General features: G+C 39.6%; 1 protein-coding gene across 1 annotated transcript in view; it reads right to left on the bottom strand.

Moving 5' to 3' along the window:
* The window catches only part of WNK4 (WNK lysine deficient protein kinase 4), a 161,546-nt gene that overhangs the window by 137,185 nt on the left and 1,458 nt on the right, over positions 1–22,903 (bottom strand). The gene's annotated exons all lie outside the window — the stretch shown is intronic.

The following is a 22,903-nucleotide window of genomic DNA, read 5'->3' as shown; positions in this document are numbered from 1 at the left end:
AAGGTTATTTCATATATCAGTCTTACAATTAATCCCTCACGTAACACACTGTGGAGGCAGCATTTTTGGGTTAAACAAATATTTAAATTTTATTTATAGTTCAGCAGTATACAAAGTGCATGAACCAATATTAATTAGAAGGCAATCTCTCGACTCAGAGACATCACTGACGAGACTGTAGTGAATTAATAGACTGAGTACTGGTACATGTGAATGGCTGATGAAAATACCTTCATTTATCAAAAAATATCTTCAGGTAATAATTCATAATATAAATATATGCTAGCACCTTATTTCAGTAGCTTTTTTTTTCTTTTTTTTTTTTACAGTCTCAGGCATTGAGGTATATGCACTAGATATTCTAAATTTTATTGGTGGGTGTAACTTCTCTACCATAAAAAGTCTGGCTATACTTACACAATACATTGCTGGAGAAGGTTTAGGAATGTTAACCACACCTTTATACAGCCAACATTTGTAATAAACACTTATTTTTTTAAATCCACTTCAAAAAGAATAATGGCGCACACAGATACAGTTTTATGAAGAAATTTTGCAGAGTAGTAGATGGAGTTATTGGGAGAAGTGTTTAAGGAGCCATAAAGGGACTTGTATAGAATGTGTGTATGTGGCAATAGGAGAGCCAAAATTGAGTATTAAGAGTAGGGGAATTATGAGAGGACACCATTTACCTGTAGTATAGGCATCAGAATGGAATGGACCGACTGTACACAAGGCATATGACACCTCCAGTTTTTACACTTTTATTTTAATTTTCACAAAAGAAAATAAAGTATAATGCAGAAATAGAATAAAGGAATGGGGAAGGGAGACTTGGGGATAATAATAAAATAGAAAAAATACTATGTCACTTGGATATATATCCCAAACGCACAAAGATAAAAAAAATATAACCTAGTATATTCATACTTACCTACTCTCCCAGAATTTTTGAGAGGTTCCCAAATTTCAGGGAGTCCGAGAGTAGGCATCCTCCTGAATTTTGGTTGAGGCGGGGTTTAATGACACAAATCGCATCATCAAAACAGACTCCCTGCTGTGCAATGTCGTGAATTTTGGCATTTCATAGCAGGGGGCGGGGCCACTGTTACATGATGGCGTCACCACACCGCCTCTAGCACTTGTCACATGACCTTCGGGATCTCCTGGAGGGAGGTTTTATAAGTGGGCAAGACTGTCATCCTCTGACTCAATAATTAATGCCATTAATTCCTGCCTGCAGAGCTCCTGTAATGAGGTAGCGGCCATAACAAAACAGGGGCCTCTGCAGAATAAAGAAGCTGTTTTTAACACGGTGGAAGTCCGGTTCCCAGCGGCTGCACAGACAGCCCAGTTGCTTTGAGTATGAAGGGGCAAAGATGATGAGGGACTGCTCAAGTAAAACAATGGCAGGAGTTATGCAGAAACGATAAATCAGGAGGATTTATATTGATATTGGGAGGATTTATATGAAACAGTGAAAGTAGTTACATTGAACATCAGAAACAATTAGATGGAAAAATGGAGTGAGAGTTATGGACCAATAGGAGAAGAAAAGGAGCGATACTAACTGCAACAATAAGAGGCATTATATTAAAGATGTTATACACAAAAAATAAGCTGATATAGAAAATAAACATAAATAGAAAATAAGTTTAGAAATAAAAATAACTGTATTAAACAGTATGTGAAATAGCAAGACATGAAGGTTTGGCTGGAGAGAAACAAAGGAGTTGTACGTTGTGAAGAAGAATAACTTGGGAATTTCGTATAAATTCCAAAAAAACACAAATAATGCTTCTTACACAAAAATAAGCATTATTTTGAATATTTATTTAAATCTGAATAATTGCTTAAAATGACACACATGAGCTGTCATTTTAAATTTAAGAACGCTTTAAACACATAAAAAAAAACAAACATGTTGTTCCATGTCCCAGCTCTCCTTGGCAGTAATGTACCACAAGCGAGAAAATGGTGCCAGGCCTAAGGGCAGTAATATACACACAGTCCCCCAGAGACACCTCTGCACAGCTGAGCTGTCAGGGATCACATGGCCAGTGTCACCCCTGCTCCCTGCAAATCCACACCGGTTTGGGGAAAGGAATACATTAAACAAACTTCAGTCAGTGGCAAGCTCTCAACAAATCTCAGCCAATATAAGTGTAACAATGACAGAGAGGAGTTTATACACACAACACAAAACAGGCGATTAGCTGACTGAGATGTGGAATACTCCCCCCAAACTATTTTTAATTGTGAAGACTCTTTCCCTACGTTCAGTGCATAGGTTTAGATTGGAAGCTGTTGTACTGAAAAAAATCTCTATAACATGTTTATACTTCAGCCCATAGCTCACACTTGCCAATCAACACCCTGATCTGCCAGCTTAATCTACATTTTAGTCACCTTCTGCCAATCAGAAATCAGGACGGTCCATAAACGAGATGCTCGAAAATTTTGAATTGGTTTGAAATTCAAAAAGTATCACCAATACGATGGTCTGAAAATGTCTGTTGTACAACGGTCTATAGAGCACAATAGGAATGTACAATTCAAAATCTGCATTCACATTTCACCACTCCGGTTCAAGATTCATGTTAAAATTATCGCTTTTTTTGTTTAAAAATCCTATTTATATAATATTTTGAAAGAATACATTTCTTTAATGCAAACACCACTGTGTTCACAATTCGAAGTTTGACAAAGAAAATATTTAAAATGTCTCAATATGCGCAAACCGGTTCAATCATATGCAATACTGTTCCACTTCCATGACTTTTTAAATGAATCAAAAATTCATGAAATTCCAACCAATTTTCAAATTTTTGTATTGATTAATTCAACCAGTTAACAGAGAACCAATATGCAGCTTACTCGTGCATCTACAGTCCCTAAGTGTGCTCCCAGCATACATACAACACAGCACTGCACACTTTCAGTGACATAATGTAACACACTGTTGGCATTAACCAACATTGTGTATTTTACACAATTTCACGTACACTATATGGACAAAAGTATTCGGACACTTGACCATTACACCAACAGGGACTGTAAGGACATTGCATTCAAATACATATAATTTAATATGGAGCTGGTCCCCCTTTTGCCTGCAAGAACAGCTTCCACCCTTTTTGGAAGGCTTTCCACAAGATGTTGGAGTGTTTCTGTGGGAATTTGTGATCATCCATTCTGTAGAGCATTTATGAGGTCAGACACCGATGTTGGACAAGAAGGCCTGTCTCCCAATCTCTGTTTCAGTTCATCTGAAAGGTGTTTGATGGGGTTGAGATCAGGGCTCTGTGTGGGCCAGTCAAGTTCTTCCACACTGAACTCCTCAAACCATGTCTCTGTAGTCCTTGCTTTGTGCACTGAGGCACAGTCATGTTGGAATAGTAATGGGCTTTCCCCAAACTGTTGCCACAAAGTTGGAAGCACAACATTGTCCAAAATGACTTGGTATGCTGACGCATTAAGATTACCTTTCACTGGAGATAAGAGGGCTAGCCCAAACCCTGAAAAACAGCCCCATACCATTATCCCTCCTCCAGCAAACTTCACAGTGGAAGTTCAGAACTCTTCAGTTATGGAATCAGCAGGGCGTTGTCAACTTTCACAGACCATGCGCCTTAGCAGTCGTTGACCCCGCTCTGTGATTTTATGTGGTCTTCCACTTTGTGGCTCAGTTGCTGTTGTTCCTAAATGCTTCCACTTTCTAATAATATCACTTAGAGGTGATCGTGGAATATCCAGCAAGGATGAAATTTCATGAACAGTCTTATTGCAAAGGTGACATCCTATCACAGTACCACGCTGGAAGTCACTGAGCTCTACAGAACGACCCATTTTGTATCACAAATGTTTGCAAATGGAGACTGCATAGCTAGGTGCTTGCTTTTATACACCTCTGGCAACGGGTCTGATTGAAGCACCTCCATTCAATAGTTAACAGGTGTGGCCAAATTCTTTTGTCCGTATAGTGTATATTAACTTTTGTCACTGTAGTTGTTCTGACATTGCTGAAAAATGCTAATTTTTGTGTCACTTCCAACCTACTTGTCTTAGAAGTGACACTCCAAACTTTTATCTCAAGTTATGGTTGTTTACTGTTATTGGTGCATGTTATCTCCCCCTACTCTATAAATAATATGTAAGCTGGACATTTGAACTGTTTTTTATAGAGGTGCTCTTGACAGCACAAACCACCTGTATCAGTTTGACAGGAACTTTGCATCTGTGAACTGTTGCATTGGGAACACCACTCCATGCAATATAAAACTCAAAGAAGGTAGATGTACCAAACCTTCTAAAAGGAAAAGTATTTCTGTTGCTCATAGCAGGCAATCAGGTTCTAACATAATTTATCTAGTACATTCTATACAATGATAGCTAGAATCTGATTGGTTGCTATAATATTGAGCAAATTAGATATTGTAGCAGTGTCGCTCACTTCTAATTAAGTGGAGCAAAATTGTCTAATATTTAATAAACTGCATACTGCTGATTCATTTCTTCCATGCACAAAACCTCACAAAGAGCATGATTTTGAGTTAGGAGCAACGCAAAGAAAAGGAGCAAATGTGCACCTTGGCAAAACCATGTTGCATTAGAGGGGGAGGTGCCTTTAAAATGTGGGGTCAGATTTATACTTGGGATATGGCATGTCCTAGATCAACTTTAATTTCAGTGTAAAAATAAATAAAGCTATCAAGTATTTGTGTGCTACATGAAAAAATAGCCAGTATTTTCCTTGCGTACAAAAAAAGAAATCAGTTTGTTCCCTTTGCATTGTAATATGGTTTGTCGAGGTGCAAAGTTGCTCCTTTTCTTTGCTTTGGGTCCTAACTCAAAATCAGGCCCTTAGTGTATACTCTTAACGCGAATACATTTAGTGAAATAAAGACAACTTCTGAATTTGGCTAATTAGGTCACAGTTTATTGAATCTATTATATAAAATGGTGGTGGCGAGGACAATTGCAAGTCAGCTAACAACCAGTTTTGCACCGATGCACCTAGATAGTCTTCGCTGCTCATATGAACGTGCACGCCATTTTTCTGCTTTCAAGAGACGCCTCCAGAAACTAGAAGCGGCACACAGAACCAAAGTGTAAACATCACATCCAAGTCGCCCCTTCTGCTAATTTAGAACCACCTCTTTCATGAAATACTGCTTGTGTTAGCTTCATCTATACTTACAAACAACCAAACATTCTTCATAGATGTGTTACAAGTGTCAGTAACATCCCAATAAAATGCTTGGAATCTGCAAACTGATATAAACAATTACAAGAACAATGGTGATTACAAGGTCACAGCCCTGTAAACCACACATTTCCACTTTAACAGTTCTGCTGTAAAACCAAAACTTTACACTTTCCCAAATCCTAATGTGGCTTTTATTTAAAGGAAGGGTCAACAACTATTTCAAAAGGTTGGTGTAACCGGCTTTTGTAAGAACTTTATACTTAAATAATACTTATTTAAAGAAAGAAAAAAAAGTGAGATAATTTGTTACAGTTATTAATTGTAAATCCTGGAAGTGCTTTAGGATTGTTATGACACGCATCAGTAAGAAAGAAGTAGTGTTCAGTAAAAATCAGACCACTATACTCACTACAATAATACAAGCAGAAGTGCATCAAGGATCACCAACCGTTTACTGAAAGCTGCACCTTCCATTTAATTGATACATTTTACCATACATGCCTACTCTCCCGGAATGTCTGGGAGACTCCTGGATGTCCGGGAGGCTCCAGGAATGTCTGAGAGACTCCCGGAAGAGTAAGCCATCCTCTCCGATCCTGCCCAAATTTCTTGTGTAGCTGTGATGATGCAAATCACTTCATCGTGACCACACATCCTGCTGTAAAATGATAGAAATTTGCAGTATTGCGCAGTGGGGTTGGAGGTTGTGATGAAGGGAATTGCGTTGTCACGTCCCCCACACCCCTTGGACATCCCGCCCAGTATAAAAAGTAAGCAAGTATTTATCTTATTAACCTTCTCCCCACCCTAGCTGAAGCACACATAGACAAACCGAGGGGGGGTTTCTAGTGCCTGGAAACCCCCATCCAAGCCTGGGGCACTGTATAATTGAGGTGGCTGGACTCTGCTCCCGCTTCACACAGCTCTGCTTGAAAACTGTGCACCTAACAGTAGTGCACGCAGCATTGCCCATGTATAATATGAGGATAAGAAGAGTTGGAGAGCAGCCAAGCACTGTCTAAAATAATAGCCATGCCCCCATGGATGCTGGTCACGCCAGCTGGCAGCGTGGTGTGGAAACCCCTCTCTACAAATCCTGCGTTTTTCCCTGGCACGGGGTCTGCATAATGCAGCCCCCGCTAGTTCTGTAACATTACTTTAAAATAGTGGAGGAGTGGGGAGCGGGGTATGAGCGAGAGGCCCAATCACAACATTGTGGATTGTGATTTGCCCTCTCTGGATTTTGGCCGCAGCAACCTCCAGTGCTACAATGAAGTGTAGGGTGGTTAGTAAAATGTATCTAGAAGATGGTAGTGCAACTTTAATATCTGTGACCAATATTATCTTGTAGGTACTGCTTCAACTTGCTGTTCTAGTAGAGATTTGTAACTGCATAATGTGTCAGTGATAGAGGCTAGCCAGTAATACATTTTTATAATATGGTCAGTAAAACATATTTTCAATGGTTGCCAACCCTGCCACGTTTGACTGAAGTTCCAGGAACCCTTTGCTGAGGCAGGTGTTATGCATGATGCAACTCAAGTGGACCTTTGTGTGCTACAATCTCTATCATGACATATTGACTAAATATAATTAAAATGCCATTTTTTTTAATTGAAAAAAGTCATTTTTAATATAAAAGATTCAGCCATAGAATATAATCATATAGCAAAAACTGCAGAATACAATAAAACTACTCGTCATAAGTGAAAAACAGGGATATTTCCAGGGAAACTTTTTCAGAGCCTGTAAATATCCTTGGAAATTACTCATACTATCCAATAATGGAATTACTGAAACATAGGTGCATTATGAATACATTGTTGCAAAGCCTGCATTGAAGTCCTCATGACAAGAGGGAAGTTAATTCTATTTACTGCAAGCTTTCCTACAGCCGAACACAGAATAATTAGGCTATTATTGTGCTAGGAATCTGCCAAGGCTGAGATATAACTGTTTACAGATGGTTATAACATGAAAGGGTTAATAGGCATTACAAACACCTCAACAAATATATTGAGTGCAATTTAAAAAAAAAGCCAAGAACTTTCTGCAGTATAAACAAGAAAGACTGCAATGTTGTTGCCAAGGTCCCTACTTTTCAAGGACAGTTCCACGTTTTAAAGATTTGTCCTTGGAATTTTTTCTCCTTGTAAATGTTAATTATGTTTTATATACATTATATTTGTCTGCATGTTAGAAGCAATTTTTACCATCAATAATTATTCCCTGGATTTTACATACCTCCCAACATTTAGTATCCTGAAAGCGGGACAAAATAAGCGGCTACATTTTGGCAAAACTCCACCGGCATTAATGTTAAGCCACACCCCTTTTGCGGTCCACGAATAAGGATGTCCCTCCAAAATAGGGACCGTTGAGAGGTATGCTTTAACAGGCCAATATTTCAAATGTGCAAAGTATGTAATGATGAGATTTAGTAAACATGACATGATGGGGATTGTCATCTCACGTATGATGGGCAAAGACACAGTACTAAAGGGTTCCTGTTGGCAAATATAATAGTCTATTAGGCCGCTTCCTCTGCAGCAGATACACAACGTTGCTGTGCCATTGAAGCAGAGGAGAAATTATGGGAAAATCATTAGTTGTAATCTATTGAGAAAAGTCAGCACTTCTACATAAATATTTCTTAATACACCATGTCACTTGTGCCAAAAACCACCGTGAGACACTGATCATGCCAGTGTTACGTTCTACTGCCACATAGCAAAAACTAGATATGCTCATTTTTAAAGGTCCAGAATTGTTTACGTATCTCCATTCATGAGATTCATTACAATAATGTGACTTCTAATGTGTAGGTATCAGAAACTAGGATCGGAAGTATCATTGTTTTGTCACAATATATAATGTTCTCATAATTGAGACTTAAAAATATATCAGACACTGAGCAAATATATTCTGGTATTCCCAGAGGCGACTGCTCCTATAATCAAATTGATTATCTGAAAATGATCACTAAGAACTCAGTTGAAAATCTCAATGAGGCTTTATTCTTGCTGGTACAAAGTAAGTGAATCACAGAGGTCTTGTAGATGTAAACAAGTAAACAAGCCTGGATTTCGGAAATGCAACAAAGGCCTGGGCCCAGGGCAGTAAAATTTGCAAGGACAGCAAGCAGCCCCTTGATACCTGCCAGCATATAAAGCATACTTCTGTACTTGGAATGTCCGAGGCTCCCAAATCTCAGGGGGTCCTTCTGTAAATACAGAAGAGCTGACACCCTCCCAGACCATGAGCAGAGGAGGGGCTTAATGACACAATTAAATAGCCACATCATGCAATGCAGTGAATAGAGTCACTGAATGTCAGGGGGCGGGGCTATGGTGTCGTGATCATGACACCACGCCCCCTCCCCATTTGATGGGGATTGTAGTGCTCAAAAAGTTGGGCAGACAAATGAAAGATCACTTAAATTACTGGTAAATATATGTATTTCTTAGACATGGTGAAGGTCAAAGCCATGGAGCTCTGTAGTGACTGGGTGTAAGTGGGAATGGCGGGGGTGGAAGTTTATAGCAGCACAGGCACAATACTATATCACAGGACATTACTGGGTCAGGTGTGTGGTCAGTAGTACACAGGACATGCGATTGAAGGTTTCTTTAAGGATTCAGCACATTCCAAAGGGCTGATAGTACAGCAGCATAACACTGACTAAGACGCCTCAGGCACTTTACACATGTTAGAAAGTCAGCGCGTACAAGGTCAGAAAACCCATTGGAACAGGGGAGAAAGTGGCAAGGACAATCAAAGTATAGGAAAACAAACGGTTGAAACAAAATAAAATCATAGGGCCTTAAGGAGAGTAAAACATAAAACAGGAGTAACTTGTCACTGTTGCATTGGAGGGGGAGGTACATTTAAAATGTGGGGACAGATTTATAGTTGGGGTAGGGCATGTCCTAGATCAACTTTAAATTTCAGTGTAAAAATAAAGCTAAGTATTTGCGTGATACATGAAAAATCAGCCAGTATTTCCCTTATGTGCAATATAATAAAGTAATTTGCACCCCTTGCATTGTAATATGGTTTGTCAAGGATCAAACTTACTCTTTTTTTTTGCTTTGCTCTCCTTAATGACTCAGGCCCATAGACAACATGGATATCTCATCTATTACCTGCAGGAAGAGGTACATATCATAGTTTAACATTATAACCACGCAGCAGGGATGGCTGATCACAGAGAAGAATATGTACACATGGAAGTCTAGTTGTGCTGAAGAAGACGGCAGTGATGATAGATTCAAGGACATGTATTAAAAACAACCTGAATGCTCTTAGAAAGTGTTTTAATGCATTTTCTATGTGTTTCATTGAGTATTAACATTATTTATGGGAAATGACACGGGAACTGCTAGGCAAACAATTTGCTTTACAAATGAATGCGGGTTGCTTCTACATTTGCTTGACATAAGCTACCATAGACACACAAAGTACATACAGTGAAAAATTAATAAATAAAACAATACAAAAGACACATGGGAGAACACGTGTGTATAGACCCAACCATTTATTATATTGATGTCTGCATGCACGCACAATGACATTGAATACAGTCAGCAGGCTATAGTTTTGGTCCTTATAAAGTTGGTACTGAGCACAATTTATTAGTCACTGTTTGAGGACGGTTCACTTTGTGTTTATCCCCCACATAACTGCCTGTGTGCATCAAACAACAAGTGGCATGATATTTAAAGCAGCAATGCCATATAAACTGAGGTGTGTTTATTTAGCTAAATTACTGTGGTAGGCTATATGAATGATCTTGGTATTTACCAATTTTATCCTTGTTGTTTCTTGAAGCAGCTATTTATATATTATATATAATTCTGCAATATTGGAATACCATGGCAACCACAGTAACATGACACATGATCTACTCAGCTTAGGAACACCTCTGAGAGACTTTGAAAAGAGACAATGATTTGGAGGAGGATAGAAGAATTATTTTCTTGTGTTATCTCCATCCTGGAGGTGACAATAACATGGCTCATGTTTGCACATATCCCCAGAAACTGGCCCGGCGAGCCTTGCCTGGTGATATTTAATCATTCTTATCAACGCATTTTGATAACTATAGCCCTTTATCTCAGAAATGACGAGTTCTCTTGAATGTAAAAAATATTTATGTGGAAACATTTATAAAATATCTGGTAATTATTTAAAAAAAAGATTGCAAGTAAATAAATAATAAATATATATAGCTCACGTACACAGACATTGAAAAATACCACCCTATTTAAAGTGTAGACAAAACCTTGTATTTTGTCCTCACTTATAACAGAGCATTCAAAACGTGTTCTCAAAGCCTCTCAGCAGCATAATGTACAATTCAATGAGTGCTCCCATTAATCAAATGTTAATGCTCGTGAATGCTTCAAGCAATGCTGAAACTGGCATTAGGCAAAGTGACATTAACTCTTGTTGTAAAATGTGTGTGTGTGTGTGTGTGTGTGTGTGTGTGTGTGTGTGTGTGTGTGTGTGTGTGTGTGTGTGTGTGTGTGTGTGTGTGTTACAGCTATATTCGTTTTTTTGGCCCTACCAGCATTAAAGCGTGTTTAGCAAACTTTAAGCATACAAGTTGAACATGTGATTTGAATGCGTATGTGTACAAACCCTTACCGATATAAAAATGTTAGATTGTTCTTTTTTATTTCCTGGATTATTGTTGGCTTGTAACAGCATTGAATAGATTATCTGACAGTGCACATGATGTCAATATGTGTTTTGTTCTTCATATTATTTTAGTACAAGAAGAACTATTTCTTTTTAGTTTGTTGAATTCCTGCCAAATGAGCTTCTCCTGAGCCAGGACAGCGGAAAGACAAATCCGCACCATCCTAAATGTTATTGTGGGAAGCTTTTAATGATATATCAATAGCAATACAATGTCACGATCTAAATGTTCAAAATCCAATTAGCCCATTAGACCTGTTTTTACCTTGAAGAAAGCCGATATATGGTTGTATAATGCCACTTTTCCGACTGTTTTCCAAACCACTTCTAAATTTCCATACCACCCCTTCTTAATTTCCACTGTGACCCCTTTATCTATCTATCCCTCTATCTATCTATCTATCCATTCTGGAGCTTTTGTTCATTTTTCCTTGATTAGACAAAAAAAGGCAAATAATAAATTACCTCCCAACATTGCTATTTTATTTTGAAAAGTCGTACCAAAAAATAAAACACACCCCTATTATGCCCAGAGTCCACCTAACCTGCCCAGCCATAGCCATATTTGGCAGCAGCTATGTCCCCAATAGTTAACAATACTTCTTACATATGCCACAAGTCAGGACTACCCTCCTGGGGCATAGTAATATTATCTTTGTTTAATGTAACGAAAACCAGAAGTAAATATACTGTTTAGTAACTCACTAGAAATAGGTAACGTACCATGAAGACCTGTAGAACCAACCAATAGGGGTGGGTGTGTGTGTGTGTGTGTGATATATATATATTTGATTGGTAAACTAATAACTAACTACAATAAGCCATTTATATTTCTTTCTACTATTTTGTAGAAGTCAGTCATTGTTCATTATCGGTTGTCTGTATTATATAAACATAAACAATTATCATGAAAACTGAAAAGCTAACAATAGCTTTATGGCAGTAAAACCAGTGCTTTTTTTGTAAAAAAAAAGGTGCCGGAACTCACGTCTTATTAATCTTTTATGAAAATCTTTTATGAATTTTTTTTTATATATATATATATATATATATATACACACACACACATAAATTTACTCCCTTCCTTGCCCCTCACACACTTGACAATTGTAAAATAAAAATAATAACTCCTACCTCCTCCTGGTTGGCTGGCAAGGCTGCAGTCCAGATGACTGATGGAGTAAGCGCAGGATATCTAGAGGGGAGGCCCCATATGTTAATTTAATAAAACAAACATAACAACTGGACATCACTCATCTGTTACACACCGACATGTCCCCTGCTGCGGCTGCCTACCAACTTTTCTCACATATGGCCGCTAGCTATTCTCACCCCTATTCTGCACCCTGGTTTTTTTGTGGCCCTCTCTTTCCACCTCCCTCCTTTTTCTGTAGCCCTCTTTCTGCTCCCCTTCTTTATTCTGTAGCCCTCTTTCTGCTCTCCCTTTATTCTGTAGCCTTCTTTCTGCTCCCCCTCTATTCTGTAGCCTTCTTTCTGCTCCCCCTCTATTCTGTAGCCTTCTTTCTGCTCCCCTTTTATTCTGTAGCCTTCTTTCTGCTCCCCCTCTATTCTGTAGCCTTCTTTCTGCTCCCCCTCTATTCTGTAGCCTTCTTTCTGCTCCCCCTCTATTCTGTAGCCTTCTTTCTGCTCCCCCTCTATTCTGTAGCCTTCTTTCTGCTCCCCCTCTATTCTGTAGCCCTCTTTCTGCTCCCCCTCTATTCTGTAGCCTTCTTTCTGCTCCCCCTCTATTCTGTAGCCTTCTTTCTGCTCCCCCTCTATTCTGTAGCCTTCTTTCTGCTCCCCCTCTATTCTGTAGCCTTCTTTCTGCTCCCCCTCTATTCTGTAGCCTTCTTTCTGCTCCCCCTCTATTCTGTAGCCTTCTTTCTGCTCCCCCTCTATTCTGTAGCCTTCTTTCTGCTCCCCCTCTATTCTGTAGCCTTCTACTTTCGCCCCTTCCCGCTTTCTGTAGTCAGTATTACTTACCTTCTTTGCATACTTCTTTTCACTCTTCTTAGTTCGATCGCTGCTTCTCCCGCTGCCCTGCTTCCGGCCGACGGAAGCAGGACACACACACACACACAGATGCGGTGCTGCACTGTAGCAGCACCGCAGAGAAAAAAAAAAGTAAAAAAAAAGTTAAAAAAAAAAGGTGTCGGAACGCCGTTCCCAGCGTTCAATGGGAAAAAAAGCACTGAGTAAAACAATAAAACACTTTTCAATTTGACCATAATATAATATCTTGAATGGAAAATGTTTACAAGTTGTTAAAGATTTTACACAACAGTACATTTTGAACAAGGCATGTTTCATAAGCAGGAGTATCTTATAACTTTATGGTATAGTAAAGATGCAATCCCACATAGTGGTTTTTTTCCCCTCAAAATTGATACCTGATGAATCCCTAAAACCAGAACCAGATAATAGTGAGGTCTTCACTTATAACAAGCCACCATAGAGTGCAGAATACTTAAAGGGACTGCGATGCCACCAGGACTTCAACTCATGCTAGTAGGGACTTATCTGGAAGCCAGCTAGTGAAGAGCCTTGCCTGTCTGGAAAGTTCCTGGTGAGTATAGCCTGAACTGTCTGCCTTGGGTATATAAGGACATACCTTTGAGGAAAAGAATCCACCTCTGATGAAACCGCCCAGCTTGTAGGCGGAGAAACGCGTCAGGTGTGAAGTAGACGAGCTTGGACATACCCATTGTTTTGGATTTTCGTGTATACACGTGTTTTTTCAGTTCCAGCTCTTATGGAATACTAGAGCTCTTACATTGTAAGGAGACATTAGGATCTCTCCACAGCGATACAGGATATTTCTATATAAGTGAGCGCTACCAAAGTTCCAGGAAGGTACCTTATCAGCATATTGTGGATATACGGGACTTTCAGCTGCACTCTATGTGCCAGGAGCATGTGAGCTCCCCCGGTTGTATGTTTTCTATACACAGCATCAATTTGTGTTTACCTATAGGAGGAACTGTTTCATCATATACCATCGTTCTATCTAAATCTCTTCCCATACAGGGAATATCTATATATCGCTACATATAGAATCTTTGCACCTGTGTCTATACAAATATATATGTACCTACAGAGCTCTGTTAGGCATTAAGGCCTATCCAGCTCGGTCTACCGATATATTACATACATATGTATGTGTATTATAACTATTTTAATTATATAATTTGTGATATTTTATACATCAGCGCTGCCACTACATGTATTTTTTGTATTTAGCTAGTGAAGAGGTATGGAAACTCAAAATAATGGAATAAGTCAGAAAGGCAGTTAGCCGGCTAGTAGAGAGAGAGGAGGTATGATGAGACAGGCCAAAGGTCAAGGTGGGCAGTGAGCAGAAAAATATAATAAGACAAGCCAAAAGGTCAGTGCAGGCAGTGAACAAGAAGATCCAGTAAACAAGTGAAGGTTGTCCAGACGGGCAGCAGACAAGTTCAATAACAGGCAAAAGGGTCAGGCAACAGGTAACAAGCAATGGAAATAGAAGCAATACAGCTGACTTATAAGAGCAACACAGGCTAAACGCTAACACTGGCAGGTAGACTGAGTACTCCCTGCCATTTATATTACTGATGGCCAATCACAATGCTCCATAAGGAACGACGCCCCTTTTAGCCTGTTTGCTGCAATAATTATATGACTGCAGGAGTGGACAGAAGAAGCGTCCTGGGTGCATAGCAACCAGGTGGAATGAGAACATAGCGGAAGCCCTCATGAGTGAAAAAGCATGCCGGCTGGCAAGCACTGAGCAAGCCACAAAGAGTAGTGCAGAGGCTCATAACAAAAAACAAGGTTTTATAGTTTTGTAACATGAAACAGATTTTTCTATGCTATCCATACCTTTTCAAAATCACTCTGTTCGGGATAGTTATATTACTCCACTGTAAGATAGTGTCTCTCAGTTGGAATCATTTGTATTTCAGCTCTTATGAAAGAGAAGAGTATAACAGTAACCTAATCTATTAGTCAGAAACAGTTATGAGAAAGTGGTCACATGATGGCACAGGAAGGAAGGTAGTCCGGGAGGTGGGGGGATTGTGTTTGGAACGTGCTTGCTGAGAAGAGGTGTGTTCCAAAGTCTATCTACTCACTACATGGTATGTCATGTGACTGTGGTTACCATGGTAATCACAATACTCCTTTTTTCCATTGTATTGCAGATACATATATATATATATATATTATATATTACCGTATACACACAAGTGGGTGTTGCACTGCTGTACTTTCGGTATTTTATCATGACTATCAGTTAGTTCTTAGGCATGCCAAGGGTCTTAGAAAGGGCGATAAGGGCCACATGCAGTGTACAGGCAACCTGTCAAGGACTTTCACTACAAGATCATCCCTCTCTCCCCCATCACTTCCAGTGGATTACAGTATTTGGCTCAATGCAGGAACATCTTTGGCACTGGAGGTTTTAAGCAATCAGATCATGTACGAGTTTTACCCAGAGTGCCAGTATGTAACTAGTGTCTATTTATATCTGTGTTTGTATAGTTATGAGGACAGTTTGAGATGTTCGCCCTGTGGAGAGCTGCAGTAAAGCACAAGCATTGTGGGTGGGGATGAGTTTATGGCATTACTGTTTCCAGGGATGCCTGATCTCTGTTTAACTCTTGTACGGCCAAAAGCTGTGCAGCAGTAGTATTGTCATCCTCAGCACCTACTGCAGCATAGTTGGCAACATTTTAAAATGTTTCTAGGGACACTGAAGCATCTGAACACGTGACGAGCTATATTCTCTGCCGAGCATTACAATCTTGACAAGTTTACTGAATTTAATTATAACATGCTTTATAAAAATAGATGGTATTTAATACCTAGAAAATAACGAATTGTACTGTGCAGTTGGTCAATAATGAAAAATAGGGACATTTTCAGAGACAAAACCCCCTTGGGGGTAGGAGGGTTAAATCTGCACTAATATCTAGTAAAAGGTGGTACTGTACCACGTCTCCCTAAGGCAGTAAAACATCTCCAATCCTATGTGACAGATGAAACGGTCGGTATGTAAGTTTATTGGCGAAGAAAATCATGTCTTGTAGTAGATATCTTAGGATATTCCATGTGAATGAATGTATATATGCAAAAACGTTTTCCTGGAAATTACATGCCAATTATGGAAATGATGTAGTCCTAATTTAATGTCTTAATACACCAATAATGTTTATGTGGTAAGGACAGATACCTGTCCACAAAGCTTTTCCAGTCTATAATTACAATGCTTCTTAGAAAGAAAACACTGGACTTGTTATGTTTTGTAGGAGAACTAAATAAGAAAGTAACAACATAGTCCTGCAGTAAGGAGAATGGAGATGCTGAAGAACACACTGAAGGGGATGAATATATGATGTACCAGATATGTTTTCAAACTAGAGTGTTGGTCTTTTTGCATCATGTTGTGCTAAAGAGAAATGTAATACGTGTGGCATAGATGAAGACAGCAGGAAGGGGAAGGGAGATAAAGCAGAACAGATGAAGGTTTCGAAGAAAGCAGTCAAAGAAGTTTGGACAGAAAGTGGATAGAGAAGAGTTCAAGAGAAGAGCAGAGATACAGCAGAATATGGAAGCAGTAAGTAGTGAAAGTAGGTTTGTGTTGGAGAAAGTGGAAGGAAATTAATGCAGGAATGAGGGAGGTTGGACCTAATATAAGAAAAATGGAAGATGCAGAAGAAGAAGGGCAGCACGTAGTGGAAAAGGCACAATTTGGCTGGATGCAAAGAAGCCAGAATGGAGGAATGCTGGGAACAGGGGTAAGCAATGAGAACACAAGCGAGTTTGATTAAATGAGTGCCAGGTTAGTAAGACGAGAAATTTGGAGAAGGGTCAGAACAGTGGGGGGATGGCAGAAAGGAAACTGTCAGAGAGAAGATCAGAATGGGACTAGGTTGGGGAGAAGGCTGTGTGGTGGAGTAGAGGTGGGTAATGGAAACCAGAAGTAGGAGGTTGAATGAATGTTGGGGAGTAGGTCAGATTGATGACTGGCTGTCTGTGGGCAGAATGCAAAGAAAACCGGAAGGAGAAAAGTAGAGGAAAAGTGTCACAGAAGAGGATGCAGAATGGATGAAGGTTGGGGAACAGGCCTTCTCATGAATGCTGGCAGCCATTTTTTTTTTTTTAACCTACTAAGAGATTTTGAAAAGGAGGTAATGATCTGTAACAGGATATCTAGTACCCAATTCATGCTTAAAAGGTACTTAACTTGCTAATTTAAGACAAAAATAAACCTTCTATGGGTGATTGCTGCTTTTAAGAGGCCCCAAACTCTTCCTCCAAACATTTTTACTATTTTCTGAGATTGTCAAAATTGTCTGTTAAATTAGGGCTAAAAACTGCCCGGATGCCCTGGTATCTGAGATCAAACAGAGGCACCACACACAGTGGGGAAAGTAGTCAGTGACTTCTACAATGCTACCTAACAACTGAGCTTTTATACTTAGTTAGGACACTGACATCCTCATAGCAAAGCAGCTGAGTCAAGCATTTTGTCTACATTGTATGTCACGGTTTTATGTATGCACAATTTTCCTTGCTGTCGGGGGATGTGGAGCACTGTGGTGCCTTACAATCAACAACAACAACAATCGTACCTAAAAAGACTTACAAACTGGTCTTCCAGTACCTTATTCTCTTTCTTCCACAACTGAGAATAAGAGGCAGCCCTAGATCTCAAACAAGTGTCGGTCCCATTACTGGATGATGGTAATGATACAAGAAGAGTCTCCAGCACGGATACTGTACACTCACACCTCTGACGAGTACAAAGAAGGAGACTTTCACATTTCAACTACTTATGTAATAATTCAATGTCTACAAATACATTTCCTTCCAAACCTGACTCTGTCACTTTTATTCATATAAATGGAGTTGGGGAACCTGCATGGTAGCAGCAGACTTATAGAATCTAAATTCACAGATAAAAAACAGAGAGCCATTAATTGTAATAAAACCCAAGGACCAATGGGAATTATTGTGGTACCTCACACTGAATCAGCACACAGTTTCATCCTATAGGATGCTATTTGTTGCCTGGCTCCATCAATGGTGGTAATACATTAGGACTTTTCATAATGTCATTTAATGGAATATAAGGAGTGATGCAATAAATAATACTGTAGACCTGCACTGCGGGACAAGGGCTTGGGGAGAAAATAATTTTGAGTTTAGTTCTCTAAGAGGTTGATGTGTCACAGTACCCCTTGCACGTGCCTGATGTGTGCGCAGTATATAGCCTACGCATGGCAGCACTGACAGGCCTATATATAGTATGTAACAGAATGCATCACCGAGACTCTGTCCAGCACTGTCTGGTAGGTGGGCTCTAATGTTCTGACTCTGAGAATGGAGTCTGGAGACATATAATATAAGCAATAAAGCGTTAAAGGGACTAAAAACGAAAAAAAAAATATCACCTTAGCTGTTCTTAAATACATTGTAATTCTCTTACTCTGTTTATTATTCTAGTACTTTAAAATCACAGCACAAGAATGCAGAATTGTGTAATAGTCATTACAGACCTCAACCAAAGAATCTTTTTAACCTTTAAACACTGGTGAACCTGTTCCTTGCAGAATGCCCCTGATGAATGCACTGCCGGTACGCTCACAATCCTGCCACGAGGTACATTCAGGTAACAAGGGAAACTGCGGTTCGACTGATTTGGATCTTTAGTGCATACATATTGTTAATCTACATTTTGATTAGTTTAATTCTCCAAGTAATACTCTGTTCAATTCTCAAAGCAGGTAGTATAGTCTACCATGAGATTGCCAAGAATAAATATGGTGATATTAGAATCTACTGAAAATGTCATTAAAGATCTTGTGGAACTCAACTCCCCAAAAAACTGTTTACTTTAAAAATATTATGCTTCTGTTAAAACAATAATAACCATTTTTAAAGATATAGTTGAGGAAAACATAAGAAACAGAGCAGGAAACAATAATTGTAAGCAGATAAGTGAATACAAATACTGTTGTGGTAAACAAAAGTATATTTACAGTTGCTTTTCTCTAAGCTGTAAAGCTCGATGAATACAACAATATGTGAGATTGACGGATACAATCACTACCCAAACTTGTTCTATGAACTAGCCAAGCATGTTTGTAAGCAGTAAGTGCCTAGGGTAGCACTAAGAGGCCCATATACCTAGAGAAGTTGTACGTTAATATGTACCTTATTAAAAAAGTGATTGCTCCTTTTTGCCAGGTAATAAATGTAGGCAGGGGAGCTCAGAAAGTGGTGCAATGGTTTGGAATGTGCTGCTGATCCCTTAAATGTGACTAAGGCAGATTGGTGGGTTCACTTGCAGGCGCTATCAGGCCCGGCGCTCCCATTAGGCAATGTTAGGCACTTGCCTAGGGCGCCGGGCTCTGGAGGGTGCCACAGAATGTAAATGACTTCAAAACTGTGCGGCGACCGCTGACCATACCTGTCATGGCCGCCGCACAGCATTCAGATGCACGGGGGGGGGGGGGGGAGAGGCTATTGCTCACCACCGCCGCCTCTCTGCTCCGTCTCCTCCACTCCACTCACTAGTGTCAGTGAGTGGAGGGGAGGAGACGGAGCAGAGAGGCAGCGGTGGTGAGACAAGGTAAGGAAAGACGGGGTGAGGGGGGAGGAGGGCGCCGATTTTGTCAAAATGCCTAGGGCGCCATGGACCCTAGCACCGGCCCTGGGCGCTGTCAACTCTTGAACAGCTTTTCCTTAAATAGATACGTCTCCCACATATAGCATACAGGGGAGGGGGGCTTTCCGAAGGGTCCCCACCATTAACTGGATACCAAGAGCAAAATAACATGGCTTTGCTTTCAATATCTGATGCAGCACATCAAATATATCACATTATGATATATCAGTACACACAAGCATTGGCCAGAACGTTTATCATGCTTTAGTTAGTTTCCACATTGTGTGAACGCTCCTGAGGCTTGCTAACTTCCCCATAGAATTCTATGGGAACAGACGATAACCACTTGTGATGCATCCCAAGCATGTGTATGTAGTTCTATTTTAATGTACTTTATACACGTCTAACCAGAATCATGAATTCTGACTCTGATCGCTCTTCTGTTATAATAAAGATCAATTTATTTTTAAAAATGATAAAGAAAAACAAAGGCTTCCTGGACATGTATTAAACGCTTCTAACCTGCTGAGTAAACATACAATAAGGGTACACAGAACTCTTTTAAAACAGATGCTTCCAAATAGTGTTTGACAAGCTTTCATGCAGAGCCAAACTACAAAACAGATTTTAATACTGTGTGTACACACAGACTTCTCCAGTCCTTCTATGCTGGCTGCTTTAGTAGCTGTAGACTACTCAGGGCCATCTTAACAACATTATGGGTCCCCGGGCAAAGCAGTGCACCGGGGCCTCTAGATATAGATATAGATATATAGATGTATACAGATTCAGATAGATATATAGAGATAGATAGATGTACTTGCACAGTGACCCTTGAAGGTTTTTTTTTGCAGGATTATATATTCTCATTAAGAGCTGTGCCTATGGGACCCCCTTGCCCGTGGGGCCCCCGGGCAGCTGCCCATCGTGCCCAATGGAAAAGATGGCCCGGAGTCTACTACTTGGGAGAGGAGGCTATTGCTAAAATGTTTGATTTGCCTGGTATCCTCTTTTAAATAACCCCACAAATCAACCACTGTAGCACATTTGGTGTGGTGAAACATGACATGCTCACCACTAAAACATAGAAGCCACTTTCTAAATTTGCACATAAATAATTGGAACTGTATTATCAGAATCAATTTTGTCCAGCCGAACCACATGTGAAATATTATGCACAAATGTAGAGATACATGTTGCTATTCTTCCTCTATTAAGCTTTGTTGATAGCCTGCTGATAATTTAAAGACTAATCTGCTGATTTTTGGCAATCAAATTGCAAGCCGTTTCGGAACAATACCAAATTGAATTACAATATCAGTATAGTTTTATTTTTTTCCATTTGTACAGATTTTACTTGAAAATTAATTTATTATGCAAATAGACCTTAAACGTATGCACACTTGTATAAATAAGGTTTCACAACATGCTTGTTTGCTTACACTGCAAGTAGACATGTAAGAGCTGTTTAGGGAGTCACATGATGTTTTATATACATTGTTGTACAAATAACCCCTGGCAGAGAGAAACCACTTTCCAGTTACACAACATAAAGTTCATCAATACACTGTTGAAAGGCAGATGATATTTTCCTTTTATATACAAGCCAAAGTGTCCCTGTCAGGTTTTGACAGTATAATATATGCAGTGTTTGGAAAGGACCACTATGCATGCAATGATATCATGTTGAAGCATATAGTACAAAGTGTATCTTCACAATCCGGAGAAGTGGGTGACTGATTTGCTGGGGCTTGTCAGACATACTTGTGCCCTTTCACAATATTATAATATAAAAAAAAAAAAAGCAGAGGAAACAAGGAGAGGGGGCTTAGGAAGGCTGAGGGGAGGTGTTAACAACACATGAAGAATGAGAACCAGTAAGGAAGGGGTTATGTGGAGTTGCACACAATTTAGTTATACATAGTAACTGGTTGCCCTAGGCATAGCGGTAACTTAGAATTCTAGCGCCCGGACGAGAAACACAAATGCCGCCCTCCTAGCCCTCAATTTTAACAAAATTAACCTAAAATATTCCTAAATTGCGTCCCCCCTTCAGCGTTGCGCCCTGGGCAGTCGCCCCCTGTCGCACAGCCCTAGTTACGGCCCTGGCTCTAGGTGCCATCAGTGCAATAATATTTGACACCTATATACAGCGAAGCCATAAAGTTGCAGTTAAAAGATAAGTATCAGTTGCAACAGTATCACTTGCAATAGATATCACCATTCTCAGTGTAGCAGATAAATGCTTTGCTCTGTCATTTCTATTCTATTTCTATAATGTATATGGCACAGAAATTAGATCGATATGAAACTTCCTTGTGCAACAAATAGAGACTGAGCATAGATATAAAACCAGCATAACTGAATTATTTATACCATCCTGGCACCTGCTCATTCCTGGCAGTGATCACTGTTCATTACCAATACAACACAAACTGCACTGATCTCAGAGTTACTAAAATAGCATAGATCTGCAACCCAGTGCAGTGTAAGATTTGTAACCCAATAGGGTAGATATTGATGCCCTCAATATTTTACATTCATAAATTATGGTTTTTTTTTAATGTAGCATTATATCCAATAATCTGGCAAAGAGAAGTTTTACCCAGCCCACATACTACCATTAACACTAATGTTTTCACCAGTGTCAAAAATCACTTTATTATTGACAACTACTCAAGACGCCCGTGTCAATAAAACTGTTACTACAATATACACATTGATTGCTATACAGTAAAAATAGAATGTTCTGAAAACATGTAGAATATATTTGCATCTTTAAAAGTTTTCCCATGTTAGGTTGTCCAGAGGTGCTTGGTAGAGTGGAATGAATCCTGACACTCCCTGGCAGATAAAATGTTTGGGAACACTAGGGGCAGCACGATGACTTAGTAGTTAGCACTTCTGCCTTACAGCACTGGGGTCATGAGTTCAATTCCCAACCATGCCCTTATCTGTGTGGAGTTTGTATGTTCTCCCCGTGTTTGCGTGGGTTTCCTCCGGGTGCTCCGGTTTCCTCCCACACTTCAAAAACATACTAGTAGGTTAATTGGCTGCTAACAAATTGACCCTTGTCTGTCTATCTGTGTGTGTGTTAGGAAATTTAGACTGTAAGCCCCAATGGGACAGAGACTGATGTGAGTGAGTTCTCTGTACAGCGCTGCGGAATTAATGGCGCTATATAAATGAATGGTGATGATGATAAACACTAAGGCACACATGTGTCAGACTGAGATCTCCAGTGTGCAGATTGATAATAATATGACTGGTGCAGGAACAGTTAACAAGTCAAACATCTGCTTATATACAGTATTCATATATTATTAGTCCATCTTAAT

Source organism: Mixophyes fleayi, chromosome 6, assembly GCF_038048845.1.
Source record: "Mixophyes fleayi isolate aMixFle1 chromosome 6, aMixFle1.hap1, whole genome shotgun sequence".
NCBI lineage: Eukaryota > Metazoa > Chordata > Amphibia > Anura > Limnodynastidae > Mixophyes > Mixophyes fleayi.
This window is presented reverse-complemented; position numbering and strand designations above follow the sequence as displayed.